The 12,066-nt window shown below is 41.0% G+C and overlaps 1 non-coding gene across 1 annotated transcript; it reads left to right on the top strand.

The window, feature by feature from the left end:
- Positions 1-10,270: 10,270 nt before the first annotated feature.
- On the top strand, positions 10,271-10,343 carry TRNAT-UGU (transfer RNA threonine (anticodon UGU)). The gene has a single exon. It is a non-coding gene; the product is annotated as a tRNA-Thr (tRNA).
- The last annotated feature ends 1,723 nt before the right edge of the window (positions 10,344-12,066 follow it).

Below are 12,066 nucleotides of genomic sequence, written 5' to 3'. Positions count from 1 at the left end.
CAGAACAAACTGAGGTTGCTGGAGGGGAGGTGGGTGGGGGGATGGGCTAAATGGGTGATGGGCATTAAGGAGGGAACTTGTTGGGATGAGCACTGGGTGTCGTATCTAAGTGAGGAATCACTAATTCTACTCCTGAAACCAATACTACACTGTATGTTAACTAACTTGAATTTAAATACATAAATTAAAAAAAATCCTTTAAATTAAATATGCACTTCTAGAGTTAAGACAGTCCTTATGGTTATGGTATTTGTTCCTCAGAATAATCCATTCTATTGGAGGGATAGCATCATTACTATTATTGCTGTTATTATTTTATATCCATGGTCTGATGATATTTGAGGTTTTAATTGGTATGCTCTCCTCACTCCCAAATCACACGAGAAACAGATCATCTTCCGCAGAGCTAGAAACATAGGCTGCAAACACTTGCCACGGACAGATTTGGTTGCCTGTTTTGCAGAACAAAATATCTTACTGGCAGAGATCTTGAAGAAAAAGTGATCACTGGCTGGGGAAGAGACACATGGACAGGAAAGCATGATAGAAAGGAATGGAGATCCTCAGTCCGGGAGCCCTGGGGCTGCCTGGGAGCTGAGTGGGCAAGGTCTTAGGGATCCTGTCACTGTCGAGGAGGAACTACCATCCACCTATCATCCATCAGTTTTCCCATCTGCAGTGAAACTCATCTGAGGCTTGAGATTCTGCTCAACTCCCATGCATCTGCATGGACATTGCCCACTTCTGAGCCTGGGCAACTCCCTGCTGCATTCCCATTTTATTGATGGAGGAGTGGAGGTTTGAGGAAGCTGAGTGATTTGCATAGAACTCGCCAGCAGGGGTGAAGCTACCACTTGAACTTCATAAACCCCTATTGAGCACTCTTTCCCGTACCCCACCACGCTGCCTAAAGCTTGATTTGTGGACCACAGTTTTTCACAGCCACCAGTTCTGTCCCTCATTTCTCCCTGGGCAATGGCTCCTTCCTGTTAGGAGAAATAAACAAGATGGTGACAGGCTTTTGAGGTTGTGTCATTTCAAACCCGGTGCCCCGCTCCAACAAGAAACAGGGTTATTTCTGGTGAAGTCTTTGCTGTAAAGTACACCAATCAATTTTCCTTACAAATGATTTCTAATATGTAATTATGTAATCAAGCACTGCCATAAACAAGCCTGGCCTTGACATAGAGTGATGGCGTGCCGTAATATTTTAAATAAAGGATGATCACACAGCCATTTATTTTGAAGTCCAATTTTCAGGATTGGGAACTATACATTAATGGAAGTTTAGAGATTAACAGCAAACTAAATGTGAAACCCTGTGAGCTAATGCCTTCAACATAAACGAATTGTACAAAAATAGCATCCTGCAACTGTTTTCAAAGTCTGACAGTCACAGGGCTTTCGGCAAGGCAGAGGGTGCAAAGAGTACCAGATTCATCAAATTCTGGCAGCGATCTGTTAAAAAAATAATGGTTTTGTCTACAAATGGAAACTGCTAACAGCTTTACCCGTCCACTGCAATCATCTTTCCATCTGCTTGGGTTTTATCATTGTGTCGCCTTTGGAAAATTACAACACAGAGCATATTCTCTTGGAGGTCTGTTGTTGAGCTGAATATTCTGGGCCACGAAATGGTGACAACAGTTGAAGAGTTTCCCTGCAAAAGCGTTACAACCGTTGCATGCCAACAAGCCGCCCGTGCTGCAAGGTTCTGGCAGGAGGGGAGCAGCGGACTGCGTTTAGCAGAGCACAATTAAAAAAACGCTTGCCTATACTAGAAAAGGCACAATCTAACACTTGCAGTGACTTGAAATAATGGCTACTTGTTTTTTGCCTCATTCTGTCATCGTTCCTTCTTACTCTACTTTCTTTTCCGTTTCCTTACTAAAAATGTGTTGTTACCTAAGTGCAAGGTCATGAAGGACCTGGACAGCTCCTCTAGCCTGTGATCTGCTCCGGAAGGAACCTTATCCCTCTGTCTCCAGATCCTTTGCCTGGAGCCCGGCTCGGGGTGGTGTTCAGTACCTAACTGCTGAATGAATGAATGAATGAAAGGATGAATGATGCTATGCCTTTCATATGATGATTTATATCTTAAAAAACATTATGTACTTTGGAAAACATTCTCACTGACACCATCCTTAAAACAATATAAGAGGCAGGAAGATGAGGTATTGCCTCTATGTGTTAGTTCAGGTCCTTCAAGAGGAAGATGCTAAAGTTGGATTACATGTGAAAGAGACTGATTATGGAAACTGCCCTTGAGGGAAAATGGAGAAGGAGCCGTGGAGAACGGGGCAGGGGGGGGGTGTAGCCATCATACCGTGAAGCAAGTCTTACCACCACGGAGAGAGAAGGAAGGATTGAGTAGCATAAGTACCTGACGGAAGTGCCATTCAAGAAAGTTTCAGTAAAGCTGATGGAGAGGCTTAGGGCCAAACTCATTGGTCTGTGGAGTCCCACATCCTCCAGAAATGTGCCTGCTTTTCCCAGAAGTGGCCTTGGTGCACTCAGACTTTGGCTGGTGGTGCCAGTGTGGTGATGGATTTTAGACAGCATGACTACTCTATGCAGTGGGAGGTTGGAGAGGAGAATTCTCATGGTGACCACATTCTATGTTAGAGATAAGGAAACTGAGATCCTGAGAGATGAAGAGGCATTCTTAAGGTGTCACGCCAAGTGAATGGCAAGGTAAGGGTTAATACCTGGCTCTTGAAACCTAGCCCATATGTTTTCTTTATGGACAGAACAATGGATCTATTTCTACTGCTGACTCTGTGCCCCATCTGATTTGGTGGAGAGGGCAAAGCACGGGGAGCCAAAACACTGGGTGGGCAAAACACTTCTCAAGGACATAAGAAGAGGCAAGGAGTGCGATTTCTTACACTTCTGGTAGAAAGCAGAGTATAAGGCTGGAAGGCGAAGACAGAAAATCTCATTTTAGTGGGGGAGAGTATGTAAGACATTCACTCTTTCTAATTAAAATACGCCATACGTAAAATCAAATCTTTTGATAGTTAAATAGCAGATCATGTTCTAGAGAATCACATAAGCTTCTGGAAAGTAGAGGCCTTCTTGTCTATTTTTTTCAAGGCTGGATATCCAGAATCTTGACAGTGCTTGGTAAAAAGGCATGGAATAAATACTTGTCTTTGTTGAATGAATGAATGTAACTTTAGTCTTTGAAGGGGTCTCAGAAAACATCCAAGGTACTTCAGAAGATAAAGATAATGAGATAGTGAATAATGGTTAAATCACTTCTCAGAGGGAACGAGATCCCAAAATTTGTGTCTCCCTGTGCAGTGGTCTGTCCCCCTCCCATCTGGAGCTACGCTGGGATGAGGGTTCTGCTCTGTCAACCCCAAAGAAAATTGACACATTGATATTGAAATCTCTAGCATATTTGACCAAAAGGAAGACTTCATCTGTCCATGTTTTGAACTGCAATCTCAATGTGGCGAATAGATTAAGACCAAATTCTCAGCAAGAATGAATGGGTAGAATGAGTCATTTGGAGAAAAGCAATGTATGAAACCTACATGAAGAGATCAATATTTTGGGACCATTATGGGAAACCCCAGCTGACAGACAGCAGATAGCAGAAAAGTGGAGGAGACCAGACATACTTATTAAACCATTATGTAACTTTTGAAAACTCTGGCCTTGAGGGGTTGCTCTGCCGGATATTAATTCACTTATTCACATAGGAAGTATTTACCGAGTACCAACTCTGTGCCGGGCACTATGATAGGCTGTAAAGATTGTTGGCAAACAAGGCCCTATTCCTTCCATAATAGAGTAGAGCATCTCGTGGAAGAGACAGACAGCGAATGCACACACAATAATTCCAGAGAGTTGGAAATGTTATCAGAGAAATCCTCAGGGTATGGGAAGCAGAATAATTACGTGATAATGGGCAGACTCTGAGTCAGTGAAAGTGGCTTGAGATCTGAATCATAAGTAGTTACCTCTGTGAAGATCTGAGTGCAAGAGGTTCAGAAGGAGGAAGAACAGGTGTAAAAGCTCTCGGGCCCCCAGCAAAAATAAGAGTGTTTAAGGAGCAGCAGAAAGGCCAGTGTGGCTGGAACACAGAGCAAGGTGGGTGGCAGGAAGTGAAATGAGAAGTAAGTGGGGCCTGATCCTGCAGGACCTTGCAGGCAGAGCAAGAAGTTTGGGGTTTTATCTTAAGTGTGTTAGGAAGTCACTGCAGGCTTTTAAGCAGGAGAGTGTCATGGCCTGATTTACGTTGAAAAATGAACTTGATCTGAGGAAAAAAAAAAAAAAGACCAAAGCAACAAAGACTAGAAAGTGCCAGAGAGCATTTCCAGAAACACCAACTCTATAGGTAACACAATGGCACTAAATTCTTATATTTCAAAAATCATACTAATCAATAATAATAAGTGGTAATAATAAATTCTGAATGTAAAGGGATTAAGTGCTCCAATCAAAAGACATAGGGTATCAGAATGGATAAAAAACCAAGATTCATCTATATGCTTCTTACAAGAGACTCTTTTTGGACCTAAAGTCACCTGCAGCTTGAAGGTGAGGGGATGGAGAACCATCTATCATACTAATGGATATCAAAAGAAAGTCTGAGTAGCCATACTTAGACAAATTAGATTTTAAAACAAAGACTGTAACAAGAAATGAAGAAGGGCATTATATCACAGTTAAGGGGTCTATCCATCAAAAAGATCTAACAATCGTAAGTATTTATGCCCCCAATGTGATAAGCCCAAATATATAAATTGATTAATAACTAACATAAAGAAACTCATCGATAATAATACCATAATGGTAGGAAAATTTAACAACCCACTTGCAACTATGGGCAGATAATATAAGCAGAAAACCAAGAAGAAGACAATGGTTTTGAATGACATACTGGACTGGATGGACTTAACAGACATATTCAGAACATTTTATCCTAAGGCAGCAGAATACACTTTCTTTTTGAGTATACATGGAATATTCTTCAGAATAGATCACATAATGGGTCACAAATCAGCCTTCAACAAGTACAAAAATTTGGAGATCATATCATGCATAGTTTCAGATCACAATGCTATGAAACTTGAAGTCAACCACAAGAAAAAATTTGGAAAGAACTAAAATACCTGGAGGTTAAAGAACATCCTAGTAAAGAATGAATGGTTTAGCCAAGTATTAAAGAAGAAATAAAAACAAATACATGGAGGTCAATGAAAATGAAAACACAGCAGTTCAAAACCTTTGGGATGTAGCAAAGGCAGCCCTAAGAGGGGAGTATATTGCAATCCAAGCCTATCTCAAGAAGCAAGAAAGGTACCAAATACACAGCCTAACCTTACACCCACAGGAGCTAGAAAACTAACAGCAAATAAAGCCTAAAGCCATGTGAAGAAGAGAAATAATAAAGATTAAAGCAGAAATAAACAATATAGAAACAAACAAGCAAAAAGAGCAAACACATCAACAAAACTAAGCACTAGGTCTTTGAAAGGATAAAAAAAATTGATAACCCCCTAGCTAAACTTCTCAAAAAGAAAAAAGAAAGGACCCAAATGGATAAAATCACACACAAAAAAGAGGAGAGATCACAACCAAACGCCACAGAAACACAAACAAGTATAAGAGAGTACTATGAAAAATTATGCCAGCAAACTGGGCAATCTGGAAGAAATAGACAAATTCCTAGAAACTCACAAACTACCAATGCTGAAATAGGAAGCAATGGAAAATTTAAAAAGATGCATAACCAGCAAAGAAATTGAATCACTAATCAAAAGTCTTCCAACAAACAAGAGTCCTGGGACAGATAGCTTCCCAGGGGAATTCTACCAGACATTTAAAGAAGAGTTCATATCTATTCTTTTCAAACTGTTCCAAAAATAGAAATGGAAAGCTTCTAAACCCATTGTATGAAGCCAACATTACCTTGATTGCAAAACCAAAGACCCCACTAAAAAATAGAATTACATACCAATTTCCCTGGTGAAACTAGATGCAAAAATTCTCAATACAATACTAGCAAATGTAACTCAACAGTACATTAAAAGGGTTATTCACCATGATCAAGTGGGATTTATTCCTGAGCTGCAAGTCTGGTTCAATATTCACAAATCAATCAACGTGATACACCACATTAATAAAATAAAGGATAATAACCACATGATCCTGTCAGTAGATGCAGAAAAAGCATTTGACAAAAGACAGAATCCATTCTTGATAAAAACCTTCAGCAAAGTGGGGATAGATGGAATATACCTCAACATCATAAAAGTCATATACAATAGATCCACAGCTAATATCACCCTTAATGGGGAAAAACTGAGAGCATTTCCCCTATGGTCAGGAACAAGACAAGGATGTCCACTCTCACCATTATTATTTAACATAGTACTGGAAGTCTTAACTTCATCAATCAGACAACAAAAAGAAATAAAAGGCATTCGAATCAGCAAGGAAGAAGTCAAACTTTCACTATTTACAGATGGCTTGTTACAAACCCAAAAGACTCCCCCCAAAACTGCTAGAACTGATATATGAATTCAGCAAAGTCTCAGGATATGAAATCAATGTGCAGGAATCTGTTGCATTTCTACACACCAATAATGAAACAGCAGTAAAAGAAATCAAGGAATTGATCCCATTTGCAATTGCACCAAAAGCAATAAGATACCTAGGAATAAATTTAACTAAAGAGATAAAAGATCTGTATTCTGAAAACTATAGGATACTTATGAAAGAAACTGACGAGGACACAAATAAATGGAAAAAAATATTCCATGTTCACAGATTGGAAGAAAAATATTGTTGAAATCTCTATACTATCCTCAAAGCAATCCGCACATTAAATGCAATCCCTAGCAAAATACCACCAGCATTCTTCATGGAACTAGAACAAACAATCCTAAAATTGTTCACAAAAGAGCCCCAATAGCCAAAGCAATCCTGAAAAAGAAAAACAAAACTGGAGGCATCACAATTCCAGATTTCAAGCTATATTACAAACCTTTAGTCATCAAAGCAGTATGGGACTGGCATTAACACAGACACATAGATCAATGGAACAGAATAGAAAACTCAGAAATGGATCCAAAACTATATGGTCAGCTAATCTTTGACAGAGCAGGAAAGAATATCCAATGGAAAAAAGTCTCTCAACAAATGGTATTAGGAAAACTGGATGGGGACCCACAGAAGAATGAAACTGGACCATTTTCTTACACCATACACAAAAGTAAATTCCAAATGGGTGAAGTATCTAAATGTGAGATAGGAAACCATTAACATCCTAGAGGAGAACACAGGCGGCAACCTCTTTGACCTCAGCTGGAACAACTTCTTACTAGACATGTCTCCGGAGGCCAGGGAAACAAAAAACAAATGTGAACTATTGGGACTTCATCAAGACAAAAAGCTTCTGCACAGCAAATGAAACAATCAACAAAGTTAAAAGGCATTCTACAGAATGGGAGAAGATATTTAAAATGACATATCTGATAATGGGTTAGTATCCCAAATCTATAAAGAAGTTATCAAACTCAACACCCACAAAACAAATAATCCAAAGAAGAAATAGGCAGAAGACATGAATAGACACTTTTCCAAAGAAGACATCCAGATGGCTAAAAGACACATGAAAAGATGCTCAAAATCTCTCAGGAAATAGAAATCAAAACCACAGTGAGATACCACTTCATACGTGTCAGAAGGGCTAAAATCAACAACACAAGAAACAACAGGTGTTGGTGAGAATGCAGAGAAAGGGGAACCCTCTTGTATCGCTGGTGGGAGTGCAAACTGGTGCAGCCGCTCTGGAGAACAGTCCGGAGGTTTCTCAAAAAACTAAAAATAGAACTACCCTATGACCCAGCAATTGTACTATCAGGTATTTCCCCAAAGGATACAAAGATACAGATTCAAAGGGGGTACATTCACCCTAATGTTTATAACAGCGTTATTGACAATAGTCAAACTATGGATAGAGCCCAAATATCCATTGTTGGATAAGTTGATAAAGAAGATGTGGCATATATATATATATATATATATTCATATATATATATTCATATATATATATTCTTATACACACACGCACACACACACACAAGAATATTACTCAGCCATCACAAAGAATGAAATCTTGCCATTTGCAATGATGCGAATGGAACTAGAATTTATTATGCTAAGTGAAATGAGCCCATCAGAGAAAGACACATACCATATGATTTCACTCATATGTGGAATTTAAGAAACAAAACAGATGAACATATAGGAAGGGGGGGGAAGAGGAGAGAGGGAAGCAAACCACAAGAGACTCTTAACAAACTGAGGGTTAATAGAGGGAGGTCAGTGGGAGATGGGCTAGATGGGTGACGGGCATTAAAGAGGGTACTCGTTGTGATAAGCACTGGGTGTTGGACCTCAGTGATGAATCACTGAATTCTCCTCCTGAAACCAATATTGCACTGTATGTTAACTAACTAAAATTTAAATGAAAAGTAATGAAGTTGATCTGCAGGAAGGCAAGCGGAAGCAGGGAGACGAGTGGAGCCTGTTGCCAGAATCTAGCTGAGACCTAATGGGGACTTGCGCTGAGCAGGATGGACGAGCTGGAAATAGCCTGGTGGGCGATATGGAGGGATTCCCTGCTGAAGAATAGCATGTGCAAGGCGGAGAGGCAGGGGGGCGAGGACAGGGTATACTGGGGTTCACATGTGGTTTGCAATGGCTGCAGTATTGGGTGCACATTGCGGAGCAGGAAGAAATGTAAAATAAGGAGGATGATCTCTATTTCATAGAGCTGATGCAGGGATAGCTTGAGAAAACAAGCCACTTCCCCTCTCTGTGCCTGTTTCCTTCTCAGTAAAATGGAGAGTGGTGTCACAAGGCAATCGCTGAGACACTTTCCGTTCTGTGATTCTCCTGCAACCCAGGAGGTGAAACCTGATTGAAGAGTCTTGTTTCTGTGGCATCAGCAATGCTGGGGCTTCACCATGTGGGTGCTTATGGCTTAGGTGCTGGGAACATGCTTTTAGAAGTCAGAATAATAAGTGGAAAATGGAAATAGACATTGGATATCACCAAGCGTTGAAAGCCCCTTTTAATGGGCTATACAAAACAAATTGTTACAGGAGACACCTGGCCCAGGCTATTTACTTCCTGTTTCCCCATTCTTGTCAGAGCCAAATTTCTCATGAGTGAAGTAGCCGTCTCCTTACTGTCCTGAACACCCAGAAAGCCCTTCTGTAGAAAACAGCAGAGGCCACCATATAATAATGATCACTGATCTGTGTTTCTGTTTTAAAAGGCTGTTTGAGAACAACCGTACTCTGTGCCCGACGCGGATCCAAGCAGTTCATTTGCGGCAAGCTCCTGTGAGCTGCATAAGTTGGTCATATTTTCCTCCTTATCTTACACATGGGAAAAGTGAGGACCAAAAAGGTAAGTACTTGCTTGAGGCCACCATAGCCTTTCTACAGTCTCAGCAGAAAACACACCGGACCCAGCCTTCAGGGATTGGGCTCTGCCGTTGGACAAGGTATGCCCTTGACTTTCAAGTCACTTGATAGTTGTTCTTGCTTGATTTCCTCATCTGTGGAATGGGGATAATTATAGCACCTCAACGAACTGTGTGAGCATCGAGACACGTTGTGTAAGGAATCTGGTACAATAAACATGGGTGCTCCCCACACATAAAGATGTTTTGTAGACTGCTTGCTGTTATCCAAAGATTGAATGTGACCTCCCTATTTCTAGGCAATTAACTTGCTTTTGTACAAAAATCATATTTAATGTGAAGATATTTGTAGCATGAGAGAATTCCTACAGTTCTTGGATTTCTGTATGAGTGTGGAGGGAGGTGTTGAGGTAAATATTTCCTCTAGAGATTAGAAAACAGTGAGTCAGGAATTTGAACAAGTTGATATTAATTTCAGGCAATATTTTCTTCTGTTGTATGAAGCCAACATGGAAGAAATAAATCAAATATTTATTAAGTGCTCGGCCATGTTCTAAGTCCTTTGGGAGAAGAGGTGGGGTCCAGAGATGAGCCACACTGTTGATTTTCTCAAGGAGCCTGCTGTCTACCATCTACTACGCTGCCTAGATGGGATGGGTTTCTGCTGGAGGCAGAGGCTGCTCTCACAGCAAAATCTGGTGTGTGTGTGTGTGTGTGTGTGTGTGTGTGTGTGTGTGTGTGATGAGAGAGAGAGAGAGAAAAGGATACAGAGAATTATTTTCAGGTTAATCATGTTAATCAAAAGGTCTTGGGGTAGGCTCCATAGCTCAGTGGTTAGAGCACTGGTCTTGTAAACCAGGGATTGTGAGTTCAATCCTCACTGGGGCCTCTTGTTGACTTCTGCTTTGAGGTGCCTGGGTTCAGTTAAACATCCAACTTCAGCTCAGGTCATGATCTTGTGGTTCGTGGGTTCCAGCCCCGGATTGAGCTCTGTGCTGACAGCTCAGAGCCTGGAGCCTGCTTCAGATTCTGTGTCTCCTTCTCTCTCTGCCCCTCCCCTGCTTGCCCTCTGTCTCTCTCTATCTCTGTCTCTGTCTCTCTCTCAAAAATAAATTAACATTAAAAAATAATTTAAAAAAAGGTCTTGTGGGCGCCTGGGTGTCTCACTTGGTTAAGCATCTGACTTTTTATTTTGGCTCAGGTCATGAGCTCACAGTTGGTGGGATTGAGCCTCATGATGGGCTCTGTGCTGACAGCGTGGAGCTTGCTTGGGGTTATCTCTCTCTCCTTCTCACTCTACCCCGTCCATGCACGTGGTCAATAAACAAACAAACAAACAAACAAACTTAAAATAAAATGTCTTGGATTAAATAATGTTGAAAAACTCTGGCCTAGACAGAAAGATCCATGAAAGAAGAAATGAATCAGGGAGTTGGTGAGCAGTCACAACTAGCTTTTATATAGACAATGTGTGGGTAACCAAATATTCATCGGGGGGCTCCTGGATGTAGACCGGGCTGCCCAAATGCCTTACTGCCTTATGCCTCCTTTTAGTAACTAATATTTCATAACATGTTCTTCACTTTACCAGAAATATAACACAACCCATCCATAACATGATTTTCAAAACAAATCAATGTGATGCCTCAACATAACCAAGGAAGAAGTAAAAGGAACTTAAGATAAAGTAATATGTATCATATTTTAGCATGTGAATGCTCAGATATGACTACAGGAGAGAGATCGTGAACGGATCACATGATTTGTACCCCCAAACTCCTCGTGGACACATCTGGGGCCTCGGTGCTGGCTGTTGCTGGGCACCTGTGTTCCTCCGCGTGGCTTTTCTCTCCATGCCTTATCTCACCATTTTGTGGTTTAGCCAACCTTACACATGGCAGCTGGCTTCCAAGATGGTGAAACAGAAGCATCAAGACTTTCAAACTCTAGGCTTTGCAGTCACACAGCATCACTTCTGCTGTGTTCTTTCCATCAAAGCAAGGCACAGGGCCAGCCTAAACTATTCAAGGAGTGGGTGGGTGGGAAATAGACTCCTTCTTTACAGGAGGAGTGGAAAAGTCATGTTGCAAATGGGCATGTGGGATAAAAGATTATTGTTGCCATTTGTGGAAACAACATACCTCAGAAGAAGAGCCCTGAGAAGTAAAAGTAAAAAGAATTAATCTATTTATTGAATTCTTCCTATATGCCTGGCCCTGTACTAAGGCTTTACGTGTACATGCTAAGTACATCTTTGAGCAACCCCACAAAGTAGACATTATTATTATCTCTACTTTACAGATAAGAGAACTGACATTCAGAGAGGTAAAACAACTATGGTCTCACAGTCAATAAGGATCTGAGACGGGGTTCAGACCCAGCTCGGTCTGACTCCAAAACCAGTGGTCTTGTCTGTGCTTCATGCAGCAGCTACTTAGAGAAGAGAGACATATGCCTTCTGAAGACAGTCATGGGGTTGGCTTGAATATTTGTATTTGGATGGATCCAGGGACTGGGTACAAAAGATTTTTGATCCCCTGGTAGTTAGCAGAGGACCACAGCTGTTCACTTGATGCTTTTTAGTTGATGGGGATGGGAGATAAGTCCAAGTG

The sequence above is a fragment of the Puma concolor genome, chromosome B1, assembly GCF_028749965.1.
Source record: "Puma concolor isolate L17-30 chromosome B1, mPumCon1.1.hap2, whole genome shotgun sequence".
Lineage (NCBI taxonomy): Eukaryota > Metazoa > Chordata > Mammalia > Carnivora > Felidae > Puma > Puma concolor.
This window is presented reverse-complemented; position numbering and strand designations above follow the sequence as displayed.